Here is a 20513-nt window from a genome sequence, read left to right as displayed (position 1 = left end):
TAAGCTTTAAAACGATATAAGTTTTTATGTATTTTAATGAAATATACACCATAAAATGTGTCTTCAAATGGAGGATAGTACCAAAAAAGTGTCTTTATCACAGTCCGGCGGTTAAGTCCGGAATCATTGCCTTTCTCATGAAAGCAAGAGACTTGGTAGAATTATTTACTATCCGATGAAAGTACTTATATATTTTAAAATGTTCTATACTTCTTTTAAAAATATATTTCGAATTAGTCATTAATACAGAAATGAATTAAGAAAAATAAAACTGGTCCAATTTAGGCAACCTTCCCCCAATTCTGAAAGCAAGCAATAGTATTTTATATTTTGTCAGGTTACGAAATGTTTGTTAGAAGACATTAGACCAACTGAACTCTTAAAATATTATCTTCTATATTTGTAAATTTACCTTAAATAATATTTTAATAATATATCTTATAATTTCTAGAAACCATGTCAAGTCAGGCACATGAGACGCGTCAAAAGTTGAAGATAGCACCCTGTTCCTAGTATCTCTGGAGTAGGTGAAAGAAATAGTCCCTGCGCAAGTAGTAAAGCGAGACGGCTCCGCCAATGAACACGTGAGAGGGGACGGGATTGCGTGGAGGGAAAGCGACTGCAGTTATCAGCCTTCGCAGCAGCGCGTACTGCTTCGCTCTACCCACTCGATTTCCTTCCCTTCCCTGCCGCTATGCGCGGCCTCGCTCACGAGATAGAAGGGATAGGGTATAGTTCGCAGTTCAAAATGAAAACAGCGGTCTGCCCTCAGTAGCAGTCGTGTGATCTCACCGGCATGCATGCGTTTGGATGTATCGCAGATGACTGTTGTCTCTGAATAATTGCAGTATGCTGATTACAAAAATGAAATCCATTTTTACCCACCACGTCTAGTTTTTTCAGTAAACAGCAACATATTAGCTGCCTTAATTTCACAATAAAATGTGTAGTTCCATCATTTTCCCAATAGATGGCTCTGTTCAGATGGTGGTAAAATATTGATTTTCTTACAATTTTGAACTGTAAATGCACATAGAATAATAAGTATTTAATCCACCTTCTACTGTAATCTTTACAAGATATATTGGCATGAAAATTGTAAACTTTGATTACGTCCAGTGGCGGCGATTGTGTCCCAAAACCGAGTGGGGCAAGGTACCAAACGGGGGGAGCAAAGACAGTACATTTCCCTTTGTAGATTAGATTTAGCATAGTGCAGGCGCAAAAGTGGCGAAAACTGGGGGGAGGGCAACTGCCCCCTCGACCCCCCTAATCGCCGCCACTGATTACCTAAGTTCCATTTTCGAAATCCCTCATAAAAATTTCCTTTACAATATGTCCAAAACTCAATGTTATAATATTGCGAGTTGATTGAAGTTAATGATGTGGAGAAAACTCCTGATGCAGGGAAAAATCCTGACGTGATGGGAAGAAATGCAGGCCCGTAGCCAGGGGAGGAGCCATGGGGGCCATGCCCTTCCTTCTCAACCTATGAAATATTTAAATGTGAACCTAAAAAAGCTATGGTTTTTCAAATTTGTAAAAAATTAGATCTTGACCTTGCATAAATGAAAGTGTTTGTTGTGTAGAGAGGCAGTCTTCAGAAGTCTGCAGTCTGCAATATTGCGTAGTTTTAGTTGTATAAACATTGATGCGAGTCTGCCAGACGTCACGATTTACAGATTTAGTCCGAACAGTGCATTACTTTTAATCCCTGTCTCGACTTCTTCTCGAACTGTAGTGGTGATGCGAACGTGTCCATCTTTATGTTTTCTCACATTCTCACATGTTCATCATTATAATAATCATTGCTAATACGTAACATTTAATTTATAAATATATTTCTAAAAATATAATTATTATGTCTGTTCAATGGTGCTAGTTTAAGGATATTAATGGAAATATGAGAACATTGTTATTTTTCAAAACACAAAACTATTCGAATACTTCTGAGATCTTCTCTTTGCTCTTCATACTTGGATCTACCCCCTTATTAACAGAAAGCAAGAATTAAATAAAAACTAATAATAAGGTTGTGTAATGAAAGAGAAGTGTTGAAACTAAAAACACATTTTGAAAGTTACGTTATCACGGGACGAATTAACATGAATTTTAGTGGAGCTCATTTCTTTTTTCGGACACCCATATCATTGCTGACGGAATTTAAAAATTTTTTTCAGTGGAGAAAATAGCAGTGGAAATAGAACGGTGGTGGTTAGGAGGACAGACAATTTGAAATTTTTACCTTGAAGAAAGTTCTCCTTTCCCTTTTGTTAACTTTACATTATGATTATAATTTTTGCCCTTTGCAAAATTTCACAGCCATAACTTTAATTCCCAAATGCTAGCTTGGAAACCGCAGGAACAGATGCGTTGTATTTTACAGTAGTAAAGTTTCTTCTTTCAAGTACATCTGCGACATCTAGCGTGAAGTCGGCAAAGTTTGATATCTTGTTTCGGTGGAGGGTGTGGTTCGGACGAGAACACATTTCCGCGATTTCGTGTACCAGGATTTCATATATTTCATTTTTTTTTAAAGAAAATCATAATGTCGTAGCCTTTGTTCCTTCGATAGAATTAATGTTTCTATTTGGAAATTTAAGGAAACAATTTGTTTTGCTATTACAGGACACCTAGTGACTAGTAATTATTGATGTATGCAACTGTAAATTGACTTCATTATAAAAAGGTGGAACTAAATTAGACCTGGATTTTTAGGTTCTAAAACGTGTGCTTTTAGATCCTTAAAATAGGCTCTAAAACCCTAGAATAGGTTCTAAAATCCTAAAATAGGACCTAAAATCATAAGTTAGGCTCGAGAAATACTGAAGAAGATTCAAAGAAACTTAAAATAGATCAAAATTCCTGAAAAACGCTATCGTCACCGGCATTGAAAATGGGACATCTATATCCTGAAATGCGCACTATCTTGCAGACCGTTATGTATGTTGCCTAACCCTACGGCGATGACAGAACTTACCATTGGAATTTGCTATTAAAATCCACTCTTCGCCGTATAGTTAAGCAAGAATCTTTTTCATGTTATCCACAGTCAAACTCCGCAATTTTGTCTGTGAGGATCATCTTATATGCTGAAAATAATCTTTCAACAAGAACATAGTCAGTGGTGCAAACGTCAATGCTGAAATGTTAGTTTGCAAGGCGTGAATGCCACAAAGCACCGAAGTGACGCGAATTTAAGCAAGACCACACAGATCAGACCACTTTGGATTGTACAGTGGCACCAGATATTTTGCTTTGTTTAGAGCTTTGAAAAATCACCAAGGACTTGGAGGAAGGGAAATCAACAGAGATTACGTTTCAAACACGTTCGTCATTGAACTTTTTCGTGACCAAACAAAACAAATGCATCTGTGTGACATAAACATCTTGTGACATGGCCATCTTGCACCCTTCAAAGCATGCGGAGAAAAGAGGTGTAAAAGGTATCTTGTGAAAGGTTGCTTGATTCATTGATTTGGCTGATTTTACTTCGCTTCTTGTGCCACTTTTGGCTAATTTGCGAAGATGAGTTACGATATGATGAAATTGATGAACGGGCACTCACCAACATCCATTCCCAGGCCGGGATTCGAACCCGGGACCCCTGGCGTCGTAGCACGATGTTCTAACCACTCCGCCACGGGGGCCGGCTCCTTGTGAAAGGTTAAAAGTGCAGTTTTGTATAGGCTAGTCTGAAGGCTTCTATAAACATTACAGCAAAACCTCGTTAATCAGGACTAATGGTTTGACCGGTTTAACCAAAGTCAGGATTAACTGAAATAACCTAAAAGAACAGTAGAAAGTGCATTAAAACTCCGTTTATAGCAACAAAACATGTTTATTATGGTGTATTTAAAGGGGATAGGCCTAAATACACTATACAGTACAGTACAAAGTCTGCGGGAAACAGAATGTCATCAGTGGTTGACTGCCTTTTCTTTGGGAAGTTCTCTTGTTGACTTCTAGCCACATTTAAAACCTTGCATTCTGCCGGACCCTGTGGCCGAGTGGTTAGCTCATCGCGCTGCAAATCTATGGGTCCCGAGTTCGAATTCCGCTCGGGCTTGGTTGTTTGTGAATGTCCATTCATCAATGTCAACATTTCATCACTCATCCCCATCTTCGCAAATTAGCCAAGAGGCACAAAACGCGAAGTAAAATAAGCTAAATCAATCAATCAAATCCTTGCATTCTGATTTTTTTGCCTTTTGCCTGTGCGGATTAAGCGAAGTTCGAGTAGTAGTACTTGTGCTATTAAAAACTCAAGAAAGGAAGAGCTCCTCTCAAGCAGATTTACCTACACTTAAACCTAGCTCAACATGCCCATATGAGCTTTTTGCTCTAGTGTGGAACCCCCCTCTAATCCAAGAATTTTGTAAAAATGCCTTCGGGAATTTCTCAAAAAGGAAGAGCTCTCCCCCAGCAGATTTGTTTACACTTAAACCTAGCTCAAAATGAGTATTGCTCTAGTGTGGAACCCCCCCTAATCCAAGATTTTTGCTCGGAAAGAAAAAAAGCCTCTTGCCCATACTTACAAAAGTTGTATTAGCCAGATTTTTGTCTATAAACTTGTCAACACCAGAAATTAAGCCAATACATATACACATACACACCCATATACACACGTATTTACTTCCAATTTAAGTTCAATTGGACCTCAGCCTCAATCCAATATTAAAACAATGTAATATGCAGAGAACCTCTAGAATTGCTCCGTGACTCTCTCATTTCTTACATCATAAACATATGATTTTTCTCCTATGAGAATAACACTACATATGGTGTCATTAGGTAATGCTTCATGGAATTCACAGATAATTTTAATATTTGTTCTGTCATTCACCACAACCTGTTTTCTTTTTGAAGCATTGATTACAAACATGGGTCTCTGTGCTTTGAATTCATCTGGTGTGTAGTACATGTCAGTATTGCCTGTGGTGACCCTCTTGAAAGCCGAAAAAGCTTCATATAATTTGAGGAAGTCATCCTTGGACATGTCTAAATTGTAATTCTCTCTAGGAAAGACCTCATTTCTGCCATTTTTAAGATATATGTTCTTGATGTTGCAGTTATCAAATTTGCTTGAATTTTTTTCCTGATTGTTGTGTCTTCCAGTCTGAAACAGTACCACTACAAAATCAGGCATGTCATATTGAATACTGGAGAATGAATTTGTAGCATCAAACTTATAATATGTACCAGATGCAGGCTTCTGTACACATTGATATGTATAAAATTGCAGAGGAATTTGCGGATTTTTTATTATATCAGCTTTGTATTTAAGACCATAACTGGCTTCATACTCAACAACAGGGATTCTTAGCTCCATAGTCTGAATAATGCATTTGCCTGCATCTGGCAGGGTATCGGGCAGAGCTTCTCCTGTAGAGTTTAATGTACTGTACCTCATCAAAGCATTATTATCATTTGCAGCTCTTCTAAATGTGATTCTTAACCCACCCTTCCACATAATTTCTTTGTAATCCGAGAAGAATCCTGGCAAGAGGCGCATCGGGAACAGCACAGTGTGGTTCTTAGATAATATCTTATCACCAGCTTCAAATCCGCCTATTTTGTAGTATGAAGCCTCGGTTTTGGATAATTTTAATGTGGCCAAAGCTGTGGAGGTAATGCCGGGATAATCCACTCTGTTTATAACAACACCGTGCTTTCTGATCTCAATTTCAGAGAATAGATGCGGCACAAAATTGTCTACAAGTCTTATATTTGAATTTGCCGGATAAGCTGTTCCATCGAGCTTTACAACATCAAATTTGATGTATAGATCTGCTCTGTGGGGGTGTATAAATCCATCCCCTACATCAAGATCAACCTCGATTTCTGTGTTGGGTTGATTTAAATTTGCAAATGTCCTCCTGTTTGGAGGGAATGATTGTAGCTCATAACTCTCAATATTTTCCATTGTATGTATTTTTATTTAAATGTTAATCTCTATGATAGCAGTTGTTGTGGCTCCAGCAAAATCAACTAATTCTTCTTTTTCATTAGTGACCATCAATTCAATATAATCTATTCTATTATGACACACAGGAAAATATAATGTTGGGGATGGATTGTAGATGATGGGCTCCATAAATTCAGAATTAGGTTTGAATGTTGCAATGATGCCAGTTTGTTTGTGAGTGCCTATGCCATTTGATTTGGTGATCATACCCTCAGCCACATTACAGTGAATATTCAGAGTTTCTATGGCCAAGAATTTAGGTATATTCATAGCAGTGTGTTTGATGCCTGGTTCAAGTTCTGTGTTGTTCTCAAATCCTAACAGCTCTCCTATGGTACCCAGATCTACTGTTTCTGTGGCAGATACAATTTCTACTCTGTGAGTGACAGAATTTTGACTTAACACTATACCTCTGGGTAATTGAGCATTTAGAGTGGACAGATTATACTGCCCTGGAGTGATGACAATTTTTTCATCCCCTACTGCAATTGTGTTGTTGTGGTGTGTAATATTGGGGATCAGGTACATGCCATAAAATGCTCTGAGAGCTATTGTTTTGGGATACACAATATCATCATGTAATCTAAGTTTCAATATTGAATTTTGGCTGGTGAGATGGAATACCCCCATGATGTTTCAGATACCACAAGGCTTTTTGAAAATCTTCAATTGATGGTTTATTTATTTGAGACATATATCTAAGAACAGATAAACACAAATGTCCACAATTAACATCTCTGAAATTTTGAACACGGGCATTATTGTAATAAAGATTAGTTGATTTTAGATATTTTATTAAATTTTCAGGTGGAACACCTCCAAATGAATCAAACACAAATGCCTTATTTTTTACATATTTAAGATAACAAATCCAGTGAGTGCCCTGATTTTTGAACTCATCCAAATTAACAATGCCACACTCTTTGTTGAGTGGTTGTTCTGGTAAAGAATCAGACATATACACACCTCTAAAATGTTTGATGCCCAGTGGCTTGATTAAAGCTTCAATATCTTGGTTTGTAAGCGGCTCTTGTTTTTTTTAAACTTATTCATGGCTCTCTTAAAACCTTTGCCTTTTTTCTCCATTGCCAGGTTATGGCGCTTCTGCTCATCTAATTCTGCCCTATTTTTCTTGGCATCTATTACTGTTTTTGCTATTGCAGCTGATCCCCCGGCCAAGCTCCCAACAGCCCCGAGAGCAGCTAAGATGGCAGGGATGGTAAATATAAATCCCCCCACATGTGATTTTTTTCTTGATTGCTGTAATTTTTTTAATTGGGGGGTGCTAAGTAACAATTTCATACCATGACCCTTGGCAATACAAGAATTTTTTTTCTTGCGCTGTTTTTTGGTCAAAAGACTATCAATAGTTTTAAGAGATTTGAGACCTGCATAAGATACCTGATACATAACACCCTTGGCCTTCATTGTAGGTTTATTATATACATATTCACAACCCCCACCCCAGTTTTTGTTTGGTGCTCATAGCTATGGTGGTTCCCAATGCTGCTATTTTTTCACTCAAAGAAGCATCTTTGCTTACAAATCTGCCAAATGCAGCCTCTTCTAATTTCTTATCTGCAACATGTCTCTTGTCAAGATCAGAATCTGTGTTGTATGCAATATCATGGTCTCTACAAGCAGCATCTAAGGGATTAACACCAGGATCCCCTCTGTTTAATCTATGGTCCAATTTTGTACCGGGACCACAATATTGATAGCCTGGAATGTGTAGTTCAAATGGCAGCTTGTTTATAATGTCATTAACAAGGCCCCGACCCTCAGAAATATTCCAAAATTTAGGTGGTAGAGTATTAATTATTTTTATGAGATATCCAATCCCCTTAGTGTCATTCACTATAAAATTAGACAATTTGGTGCTTATCATGTCCATAATTCCAACCTTTTCATTGTAAAAATTATGGTTGCCAGCATTTTCCTCCCCAGCTATCACCAACAACCTATCTACAAGTTTCCTGACATCATCAACCCACACAAATTCTTTAGGCAGGGTGTTGTATTGTTTGATTCCACTGCCAGTCTTGATTTGTGACCATATGGGCTTGATTAAATTGTTGTATTTTGCCCCACTGCTCGACTTGACTCTTTTTTGTGTGGGATCATTGTTCTGGTATAGAGCATCTGATTTTATTAATATTTCTTTGTAATCCTCATAATCTTGATCTGTATAGCTGCCAGGCCTTTTCCTAGTCATCAGTTCCCACAATCCAGGTGTGCCGGAGTACTTAACAAAAGCACCTTTTTCTCCGAGACGAGATTCTGAATATACAATTATATCATCTCCCATAAATGTTACTCTGAAATTGCCAATTCTATGAATAATGCTGCCATCAAGCTCTGTGTCAGCATATAAGCCAAACACCTCATCTTTATTGTCTTTAGGTGTGGTTAAATATTTTTGAGCAAGAAGCCCCAATTCAATAGGATCCTGACTAGCCTCAATTCTTCTAGGAGCAATAGGACTAGGTGTATGAATACTGGAAAGTGGGGTGAATGGATAATCTAATATGTTTCTTGCAGCTACAGGTACAAGCTCTGTGAGCAAATTTTGATTTTGCTCTGTAACAGTTTTGATATTCTTACCTAAATTATTAATAGCATCAATTACAGGCTGTTCTGTTTGTTTGTGTTTTTCATAAATTCCACGGTTCTCTGATTTCCATCCCTTAAATCTTTTTACAAGATAATCTCTTAATTTAAGATCATCAATGATTGGCCTTTTCATGTTTATTTATTTATGTTTCAATGTCTAGAAAATTGTTAATTTTATTTCTGTATTTACCAGTATTAGGTGTTCTTGTCATATCAATTGTGACAAACCCATAACTGTCCTGGTTCCAGCACCTGCTGCAAAACTTAGAAAAATCATTGTAGCTCAGGTCCCCACCTACATATTCATCATGTATGTGTTTGAGGTTGGTATGGTCTTGATGAAACACACATATAAAATTGCTATTGTCTCGGATCAGTTGCTTGGGTATTTTTGAAAAAGTCTGTGCCAGGTAGAAGCAATCAATATTTTTGTGCCGGCCCTGTGTGAAGAAATTTCTAACCTTGTTTTGATTATCCAATATAATATCATCAAACACAACAACAGAATTATCGAGACATTCATCAAGTGGCTTAACATCTGGTTCAAAAGTGGCTATATCCAGTCCATCATATAGCTTCATCAGCTGCTGATATTTTAATTGTTCCAAGCTCTTAGAGAAGATATACAAGTGCCTGTTTTTCCAGTCTAACCAGTTGGGTGCCAATAAAAAATTATCAATCATTAGTGTAGTTTTACCACAAGCCGATGGCCCAACAATAAGACACCTAATATTATCAGGTAGCAATTTTCCATTTCTCTTATTCTGCTGTTCAGGTTCTGGCAGCCTTTTTATAACATCCCAGGTGTTCATATTATTATTTTGTTTGCATCGATCCAGCTGTTTTCCGGATGACCCAGCCATTTGACAAGTAACTTGTTGCCTTTTCTGCGGATGATTTTTTCTATGAGATATGTGTCAGGCTGTTTAGTTTTGCTGAGCTCTTGTTCATAGAACCTGCCTTTGAGAATTTCTCCTCGGTGATCCTTTATTATATATGTGTTAAGGGTCCCGGGTTTAACTTGAACCACTGTAAATAATTCTGTGCTCCAGTTTCTTGTAAAGCCTCTCTTGAATAAGTGCTTATATTTGCTTATTCTTACTTGATCACCAATCTTGTATTTTGCCTTTCTTGTTGTTGGCTGATATTTAGGATAATAAACAGTGCTGATCAATTTTTGCTCATCAGATGAAGTTACTTCAGAGGGTTTCATGTTGATTGTGGAATGGACCGAGTTGTTATATTTATGTAGAAGTTCTGGAAGAATATTAATCCATTTATAATTACCCTGCAGGGTAAATTGTTTATACATATGATTTTTTAAGGTTCTGTTGAATCTCTCTACAATTGAGGCTTTGAGATCACTGTAACTCGAATAATGTTTTATTGACTGGCTTTTAATAAATTGTTGAAACACTGAATTATAAAATTCTTTGCCATTATCTGTTTGCAAATAGCGCGGGGATCTTCCACTCTGATTGATGATTGTCCTGAGGGCTTCTGTAACACATTTTCCAGTCTTGGATTTGAGTGGCACAGCCCAGGCAAATTTTGAAAATGTGTCTATTACAGTGAGTAGATACTTGTAGCCCTTGTTGATTTTGTCTAAGTTTTTCAACTGTCCACTTGACAACTCAATCAAGTCGCTTTGCCATAAATCATCTATGCCCTTTGTGACTACTGGGAGTCTCTTAAAATTATGTCTGGCTTGTCTGTGTAATTCATCAACAATAATTTGTCTAGACATAATATGTGAACAAGAATATTGCAACTATAGGGTGTTCAGCAGCTGATACTACAGGATTTTCTAAATATAATTTGTCTCCAATTTGTATTTTAAATTCCAGAGAGCCATCATCTTCAGTATAGGCTGTTTCCAATGTATTGGGGTCTGTAAAGTCCTCCAATTCTACACTGGTGATTTTCACTTTGTTCTCAGCATTTGTTATTGATAAGATGGGGTAGTGGTGTGCCTGTGGTTGAAGCCAATATTTGATCTTGATTGGTCTCAATGTGCCCCCAACAAAAAATTGGTAATAAAATTGTGCAGGGGACAGCATATATATTTTGCCACCTGGTGTAAATGGAGAATCATATTCTTTGTTGGGGATGCTGTACAATTCAAGAATTACTGAATGTTTAGGATTTTCAATTATGCCTGTTATTTCTTTTTCTGCTGTGAGCAATCTGCTTGTTACAGATTCAAGGTGCTCATTGATAGTTCTAACAATCTCATCGTGCCCAGGCTTGATTCTTATGTCCACAGCAAGTTTTTTGTATTGTTGCACAATTTCTTGGAGCTGGGTGGCAAAAACAGACAAAGCATTTGCTTGATTGGATTCCATGGTCCCTAACTGTTGCTTGATATTAGCTACAATTTGCTGCAAATTTTCAACAACTGCCAATTTTGAATTTTGAGCTGTAAGATCATGGACCTGTCTTCTGATATCCTCAAACAGGGCATGCAGTTCATTAATATGTTGATTGGTTGGTAGAGTGGCCACTGTCTGTGTGAGATGTTTGATCTCTGTCTGGATATTCTTGATATCTTCTGATTTCAATATCCTATTCACTGCTCTCTTAATATTTTTAAGTTCCTGTGATGTAGGAAGATTTGATACTGTATTTTGCAAAAATTCAAGTGCCAATTTCACATTGTGTAATTCAGAAGCATCAGCCACATTTTGCATAGCATTTTGGAGCAGGGCTATATCTGCCTGAGAGGGTGTGGATTGTTGTAAAATTTCAAGTTTTGTTTGGATATCATCTATCAAGTGATGAAAATGAGACAGTTCAGATTCAGTATTGAGGTTTTCAAGCTTTGTGATTTGTTGCTGGACACTAACAAGGGTATCTACAATCCCAGGCAATCTGGATTCTAGTACATTTGCCAAATCACTTTGCACTGCTGCTATTGTACCTTCAAGATGGGTTATGGAACTTTGAATTTTTCCAAAATCTTCATATGTTTCAAGTTGCAGCTTAATATTTGCTACACTCCGAGTTATTGCATTCAAAGCATCGGAAGATGGCAAGTTGTTCATAAAATTTTCAAGTGTCTCAATTTTTTCTTTAACCTCGGCTATGGCATTGTTCAGAGGGTCCAGATTAGGTATTTGGAGTGACTGAATCTGTTCTTTTAGAGTGGAAATCACTAGATCAAAATCTTCTTGTGATTTTATGCTTTTGACAATTGTTTGGAGCTGTGTTTGGACATTATTTATTTGCTCTTCCAATTGTTGTTTCAATTGCTCAGAGTTGTTAGCCTGGGTCTTAAATTTGGCTTGAAGAGCTGCTACAGCCTCTTCCAAACTTTGAAAATTATCCAATGTCGCCAGATCAGTATATTTCTGAAGCAGCAATTTGAGTTCAGAATCGATTTTAAGAAGAGGGTCCATGCATTGTGATTGTAAATTTGTAATTTCTAATTGAAGACTGGCATTGAGTGTGGTTTGTAAAGCTTGTAAATCACTTCTTAATTTTTTGACTCTGACATCAAGCATCAGAATCTCATCACTGTGATCTTCATGTCTTGTGTGGCCAAAAATATCATTAGGCATTTTGTTTAGTAGTTATTTATTATAGAGTATCTGATTCTTAATTCTATAAAAAAGGGTATAAGCTTATCATAGGATCCAGGGACCTCAATATATAAGCAGTCACCAGCAGAAACAGTATAAACAGTGCCAGAAACCATGTTTGAGTGCTTAATTCTATAAATATTTCTCCCTACTGAAATTTTAACATCACCCTCAGGGGTTGTAATAAATTGCAATTGCCCACCTACAGGTAATTGGTAATGATTTAAATTATTGTTAAATATGTACAATATTTTGCCTGTTTCATCATCAACATCTGTAAGTATGCTGTTCAGATGAATAATTAACAAGCCACTCAGTTTAGACAGCATATCAGGAGAGGGTTGTGGTGTTGGCAGGTCCATAATACCCTGTTTTTTGAACCCAAATAAGTTCATAGGCATGTTTATTTATTTCAAATCATGCTCTGTGCTTGTGCATTGATTCCCATTTTTCAAATCACAATGCCCCCATGGTAGAGTATGTATGCCACATGATAAAATGCATCTCTTATCATCATGTGGGTCCAGAGCCACTTTTCTTACAACATTTGAAGTCAATAAGTGATCCACACTCTGAATTCTGGATTCCGATGTTCTGATTAAACTCTGGGATTTGAGGCAATTTTTATAATCTTCAAATTGGAGCTCTTTTTCCACAGCTACTTTGCCAATACCCTTGGCCTTTTTAGCAGCAACACCACTACATGTTTTAAAACTGTACATCTTGGCACTTAACCCAGCAAATTCCACAATAACATCACCAAGTGTCTCATCTTTTAACTTGCCGGGCACCTTTTTGTTGTGGTGTTGAATATTCAGATGGTCTGGCAATTCACTGGTATCAAAATATTTAAACAATTCAGGCTGTGACATATCTTGATAAACATCTTCTGTTTGAATATCAAGAATAAAACTATCCGTGTCCATGTACATCAATTTTACATTATCACCATAAAAAGGTTTCAACACATCATAATACAACATTAACATATGTAATTTGGACAATTCCAATATTGCAGCCCCTACATAAATAGGTTTATCAAACTTAATTCTTGTTTTTTTCATGTTGAAAAGTGCCATATCTTCATCATAAATTCTTCTGTAATTGAAATTAGGCTTTGCAACCAATTTTTTGCTCAGGCTGGGGTCAGTAATTATTTTAACATCGGTATGTTTTCTGACATTTTCAATAGTTTTGCCATATACAGAATTAACCATCAATTTAAACAAGCTCTTATCAAATTGGCTCTTTGCAGATGTTCGAAGCTCCGTGTTTGTATCAATGTATGGTTTCAACCATTCTGAGTGCCTGAACCTCAAAACTTTTCCAAGTTTGGTCACTTGAACACCATGATGCATCAGGAACTGGAGGTTCTTGTAATATGTGACATAGCCCTGTTTTGCCTCCAGTGTCATCATGAGCTTCTTCTGTTTAGAGCCAGGTGAGCACTGAACCTCAGGAATTGGGGGCAGATCAGAAAATTTGTTATGTAAATCATCAGGAATTGTCAGATCAACCTCTAAGAAGAGGCCATAGTCACTGTCATCAAAATCCTGAAGATCTTCAATATTAAAATCTTCAACCCATTCAAGCCCTGCATATGGCAATTTTTGCATCATTGCGTGACCATAGAGGCTGTTGGCATCTACATACAATATATAATTTGATGGCCGTGCTGGATCATGATCAGGCATATATTTGTTATTTGCTCTGGCATATCTCTGAGAACATTGCACCATACCTCCTTTTATATTTTCCTCCATAAACAGATACATATCTTGATCTTGGATCAAATCCAATTGCTTTTTAGTGTTGAAAAACATTGCAGCCCATGCTAGGCCCGGGGCACTGTAAAAATACACTGGGTCCAGTCCATAATTTTGCATACAAGATTTTCTGAATGCCTGCATTATATCTGCTGAGATGGTCACATCAAGTTTCAAATATGCCATGTGATAATCACCAAATCTCTTGCATTTTAAATTGTTCCACGTCAATTGGGCATGGTGATAATCTTCATCTGTGATTCCAGATCCTCTGATTTTGCTGTAAAATGCTTGTTGCGGTGGCAGGGAGCACTCATCAAATTTAGAAAAATCTGTAACATAATCATATGGATATACACCCTTCCGCCTAATTAATTTCGGGTCCTGATTTGGAAACACTGCACGTGTGATTTTGAATTCACCATCAGGTAATTGAGTGGCCAGTGTATCCAGGCTAGCAGGTAAAAATCTGTAAGAATCAAGAAATCTTATTTGAATAGAAAATCCATTAACTTTAATTATTTTGCTAATAGATATATATTTCTCATCATTTTCAGCTAAAATATTTAAATTCTGCTTCTCAAACCCCTCGTACCTGATCAAATGATGGAAATCATAATTGGATGCTCCATGGCAAAATATGGGGACAAATCTTGGTCTCTTGATCTTAATATTACAGCTATTACACAGGACCTGTTTATATCGACCATCTGTATGAGAATGGTGTTTCACCTTGATATTTATATCTGAAAATTCAGAATCACATAGTGGGCATTTTTCTGCATTGTTGAAATCCTCAATCTGATCCTCTGTTAAAGGCAGCATGGGTTTTGATTTTAATAAGATGTTAGATGCTATGTCACGGCACTCATTTTCTATTTTAAGTGCAAATATTTTGATGGCATCTGGCCCCATGTATGAATATTCTTTAGTAACAACACCATCCTGTACAACCACATAACAAAAGCTGGAAGGTTCATGTAGCTGGTATGGTGTAATAGAAGATTCTTCAGGATCTGGGCTACAAAATGCAAGAGATTTGAGGTTTGATTCAAAATCACAGACAATATATACTGGGTGTTCCAACAAGGCTTCAAACTTTTTGAATTTGCAATTTTCACTTGGCATTGGCATTACCATATGAACAGGTTTATGTTTGCCACAATATTTCAGATGCTCAATTAACTTGTTTTTGGCAATTTCTGCACTCACTTTACAAACCCCATTTACTGTTTTTCTACCATCAAATACACTTAAACATCTTTCGCATATTCTGAATATTCTATTGGATTTATCTAGTTGTGTTCTCACTAAAGCTAGAAGATTATGTATCAGAGTGTAATGATATTTGCCATCCCCTTCAATTAAGAGCAGATCAATCGGAACAGCAGAATTATCATCATTGATTCTGAGAGGATCTATCAAGCAATTATCACGACCAGTGGAACAAATATATACATTAATAGATAATTGTTTGCCATTGATATCCCGGGCCCTTTTTTCAAATTTATCAATATTCTGAACAGTCATTGGATATTCTAAACCCTCCATTGCATCGTCAAAAATATGTTCATATTGTTTATAATAACTTATTCTCTGAGGATTCCTTGAAACTGGAAACAAAGCAGCTAATATACACCACAAAAAGCATTTCTGGTCGGTATTTTCAATATTAACCACGGCTCTTTTGTTTTTAATATTGATAGGTAATGGCAAATATGTAGAACCTTGTAATGGGCTGAATTCAGAAATATTAACATAGAGCCTGTGTGAAGAGCCGCATAGGCTCCATCCAGACTCTTTTCCAGCAAATTCAGAGTGTTTAATGTTCAATTGATCTATCAAACTGCTTATTATTGTGTCTGAATTTGCATTTGAATATACCGGTACAGTTTCTGTCATGTGGGGCTGTGTAAATTTTGTGCCGTTTGGCTTCTTATATTGTGTCTACAATTTGAGAGACAGCTTATAAGAGCCATTTTGTGCATTAAGAATTGCCTGCAGATCAGAATTTATACTGTTCAAAAAATTCCCAATGCCACATCTTGGCTCTGATACAAACCGATAATCCCTAAGTTGAGCATTAAAACTGCTATGGATAGGTTCATAGCGTGGCTGCTTTGCTGCTCTGGCATTAAGAGGTGCTTCATGCTTTCTTTTGAGACCAGATGTAGATGCTTGCGGGGGCAATGTTGATGACTGTGCAGAACAAGTATTTTTATGTATATATGTGAAGTATTGCATGTTATATTTTCTATGGCATTTGGGGCAAATTTTTGTGGGAGCTCTGCATTTGTCTGGGTTACAAATCTTTTGGTGTCTAGCCCAATTAGAGCTAAATATATTTTTATTGCACTGATTGCAATATTTTTGATTTGGCATTTTTGCCGTTGTTTATTATATATATTTCCCGGGCTTCAATTCAAAACTCTATGCCGGATCAGTTGGGTTCAGTACTGTACTGTGTGTGTGTGTGTGTGTGTGTGTGTGTGTTAATATTTCTCGCTTTGGTATTTATATAAAATTTCCTGGGTTTTAAATCTAATCTCTATACTGGATCAGTTGGGTTCAGTGCAGACAAAAAAAACTGCATAGCTCTATGTCAATTAGTTCTTGAGATATTGTATTTAGGAACCACTTTGGCCCCTCCTGCCAAAAATTTGGCTTTTATTGTATTAGTGTATATTGTTTCTATGACATTACTTGGGTTATTCCGCCAAATTATATGCTTCAATTCTCCTATACTTTGGTGGAGCCTGTTCAGGTTCTATCCCCCACTTGTGGGTGACTCTGCATGGCTGGAGTATTTTCTCCTGTGCGTACCTCCCATTTTTCTGCTAGGTGTACATGCAATCCGCACTGCACGCCATACCCTGGCGCTCGCAGGAACTAACCCCTACACACCCACACCTCGGGAATCCGAGGTACTAATATATTGATCCAATGCTCACAGCAATCCGATGCTCACAGCGCCATGCGGGAATTTGAGGAACTGCTCCTCCAATTGGCAATAAAACTACTAATGGAATTGCTGAATACAAAAGAACAAATCAATATATTGATTCCCAGGCCGGTTGAGAACCGGGTCTTGAGAAGAAAGCAGCGGCCTTCAGAGGCACTGACCTAGCACAAATGGCTGCACGAACATGCATGTCCCAGAAGGCACTGACCCAGTACTGAGTGTTATGTATTGATTTTTGTATAACAAGCTGTGACAGGTATAGGCCCGACCCTAAATAAGAGTGGATTACAACAAATAAGCTAGATGTAACAGATTTTGTATAAAAAAAATGCAAAATATCCCAGTTTCAATTCGATCCATTTATCTGAATCGAAGAAACCAACAATTCACATATCCCCATATCATTGTATGCTTGCCCTATTAGCACCTCTTTTGCTGTTGTGCTCAATTAATTTTCACTAATTGGCAATTTTCTTGAAGAGACCTAATAGAACAAGATACGGCGGTATGAGAAATATGTGAATTAAAGATATTTTAGTAATATACGACGTCTTAAGAAAGGCATATTCGGCTCCAAAGTACTTTGTCTAATGCTTACTACCATTCCCTATTACTAACAGAAAGAGTTAAAAATGATGTAGTATTGAAAAAAGTTGGCTTGTTCCCAAGTGTTCACCGAGTTCAGACATTTGCTCATAGATGGCCCCTGTTGTTGTTGCTTATATATTTTTGGAATATCTCTAAAACAAGCAAATTTTGTTTACTGTTTTCTACAATTGGCAATACTGACATGTACTACACACCAGATGAATTCAAAGCACAGAGACCCATGTTTGTAATCAATGCTTCAAAAAGAAAACAGGTTGTGGTGAATGACAGAACAAATATTAAAATTATCTGTGAATTCCATGAAGCATTACCTAATGACACCATATGTAGTGTTATTCTCATAGGAGAAAAATCATATGTTTATGATGTAAGAAATGAGAGAGTCACGGAGCAATTCTAGAGGTTCTCTGCATATTACATTGTTTTAATATTGGATTGAGGCTGAGGTCCAATTGAACTTAAATTGGAAGTAAATACGTGTGTATATGGGTGTGTATGTGTATATGTATTGGCTTAATTTCTGGTGTTGACAAGTTTATAGACAAAAATCTGGCTAATACAACTTTTGTAAGTATGGGCAAGAGGCTTGGATTAGGGGGGGTTCCACACTAGAGCAATACTCATTTTGAGCTAGGTTTAAGTGTAAACAAATCTGCTGGGGGAGAGCTCTTCCTTTCTGAGAAATTCCCGAAGGCATTTTTACAAAATTCTTGGATTAGAGGGGGGTTCCACACTAGAGCAAAAAGCTCATATGGGCATGTTGAGCTAGGTTTAAGTGTAGGTAAATCTGCTTGAGAGGAGCTCTTCCTTTCTTGAGTTTATAATAGCACAAGTACTACTACTAGTTCGGCTTATCGAGGTCCGGATTAACGAAGTTTTACTGTAGTTAAAACACTGTCGTCATCTCCCAACTTGGATGATAAGCAGTTATGAAGATTAAAAGTTTTGTCTGATAAAGCATAATCGACACATTCAATAAGGATATGCCAGACGCTTAAAATGACATTACAGGCACAATACTTTGGAGGGCTCAGCCCTTGCACCAAGCTACCATGGGTGAGACGGCCGTGCCCAATGTGAAGCCGAGTTAAAATTGATTCTTTTTGACGAGAGGGACGGGACTAGGAACGTCATGCACCAATAGTGGGCCTGATAGAGTGACGCTTGTTCTCCTTTACCTCGTCCCACTCTCACTGCTAAGTGTCAAGAAGGGAGAAACAAAACACATTCTGTAGGTCTGTGCCTGACAGAAGATGGGCGAGAACATCGCCATCTGCATCAACAGACTTCGCGGCAGCATCGGCTGCTTCGTTCACGTTTATGCCCACGTGACTGGGTGGCATAGTAGCCCCATCTATACCGCGTTTGTTACAACCTGTCCCGGTTCCCGCGCTAGTTGCTCCCTGGCTTTTCTCGGTGCTGGGGAAAGTCAAAGCCAGGCAGCCAATTAAAATACGCAACGTCGCAAGAGCGTCTACGTAAGCGCCTCTCTTCTGGCTTCCATTCGCTCCTCGCTGCCCAGCAGACAATTTTTTCCTCGTTTCTCATTGGCACCGAAACTGTCGAGCGCTCCCTAGCGCGGGAAAGGGGACAGGTTGTAACAAACGCGGTATAGTTCGCTGCACTTGTTGACACTAGGTGTAGTGCAGGTGTATCCTGGTCTCAAACCGGTGCGCAAGGAGTTGGCGTTCAACGAAGTAGACGAATAGCGGTATTCAAGTTCAGAAGATTCAACAAATGCCTGTCTGCTGCTCTAAACAGTCATTTGATTAGTTAGCACTCACCACGTGATCATACACCACACATTGCGCAGTTCCAGAACGTAGTGCAAACGGTGCAGACACGAAATACACTACTCGACACCAAATCAAGGAAGTAGACGAGTCGGTGTTGCGCCCAGTGTTGCCACAATCTGAGGGCACAATTTCATTTCCCAAGGGGAAAAATTTCCCTTTTTGGACCATTTTTTCCCTTCACCTAAACAAATATAATAATAATAATTATTATTATTATTATTATTATTATTAGTAGTGGTAGTAGTAGTAAAATTTCCATTGGTCCATAATCGTATGACTAAAAAAAAAAGATCCAAAAAATTTCCACATTCATCGCCAGGAATCCATTAAATCGTTAATTCTCATCGTTATAATTATCCGAAGATACAGAAAAGCGACGTACAATAAACTTAAGAGAAATATAAATAGATACAGGCTTATATTCAAGGGAGTAGAAAAAAGAAGAATCAGAAAAAAATAAAAATGTTAATATGAAACTGGAATTTGACATAAACTGTAATAATATAGTCAAAAGTCTTAAAATTTCCCTGAAATTGTGATATTTTTCATCGAAATTTCCCTTTGGGCTAAAACTTCAGTCCGAATTTCCCTGCAAAAGGGAAATTTCCCTTCATGTGGCAACACTGACGCCGTGTAACCAATTAGACGCACGAGTGCAGAGAAAGTCAAAACGTGAAGCGAACTCTATGGGGCTAGTAAGGTATTTCTTTCTGTTATTGGGAAGAATGCGCATAGAATAAATGTCTCGGGTATAAGTCTCGTTCTCGTGTCGAAAATCCAGAAGAGACCGATCTCCTTGCCATCCCTAGATAGTTGCGATGCCAGGGAAACGTCCAGTCATTAGTTCACAATATGCGACCGCGAGCAGTAATGCACTTGACGTCATTTAACGTCTACAATTGAAGCCAGAAGCCAATCAACCAACACAATCGCATTCCTGACATTGTCATCACTGAATCAGTCCTTGTAGTTGAAAGCCTATTACGAATTAATCTGCGATGGTATGTATTGGTTTGCAACAGTCTCCTGGTCCATTAATCTATGCTAGCAGCGGGGCGTTCCTATGTAGTATACGCTCACAAAGGCTACCTGATATTTGATCTATGCGCATGCGCATTGGGCATGATTGAGGCATATCTTGATTTCAAAAGGGAACGACTCAAGACAAGGGTGTAGGATAGATACAAGCAGTACTGGAGAAGTATTGCAGTACCATGT

This window comes from Lepisma saccharinum, chromosome 23, assembly GCF_977018435.1.
Source record: "Lepisma saccharinum chromosome 23, izLepSacc3.1, whole genome shotgun sequence".
NCBI classification, from domain to species: Eukaryota; Metazoa; Arthropoda; class Insecta; order Zygentoma; family Lepismatidae; genus Lepisma; species Lepisma saccharinum.
The sequence above is the reverse complement of the archived record's forward strand: the minus strand, read 5'-3'. Positions refer to the sequence as shown.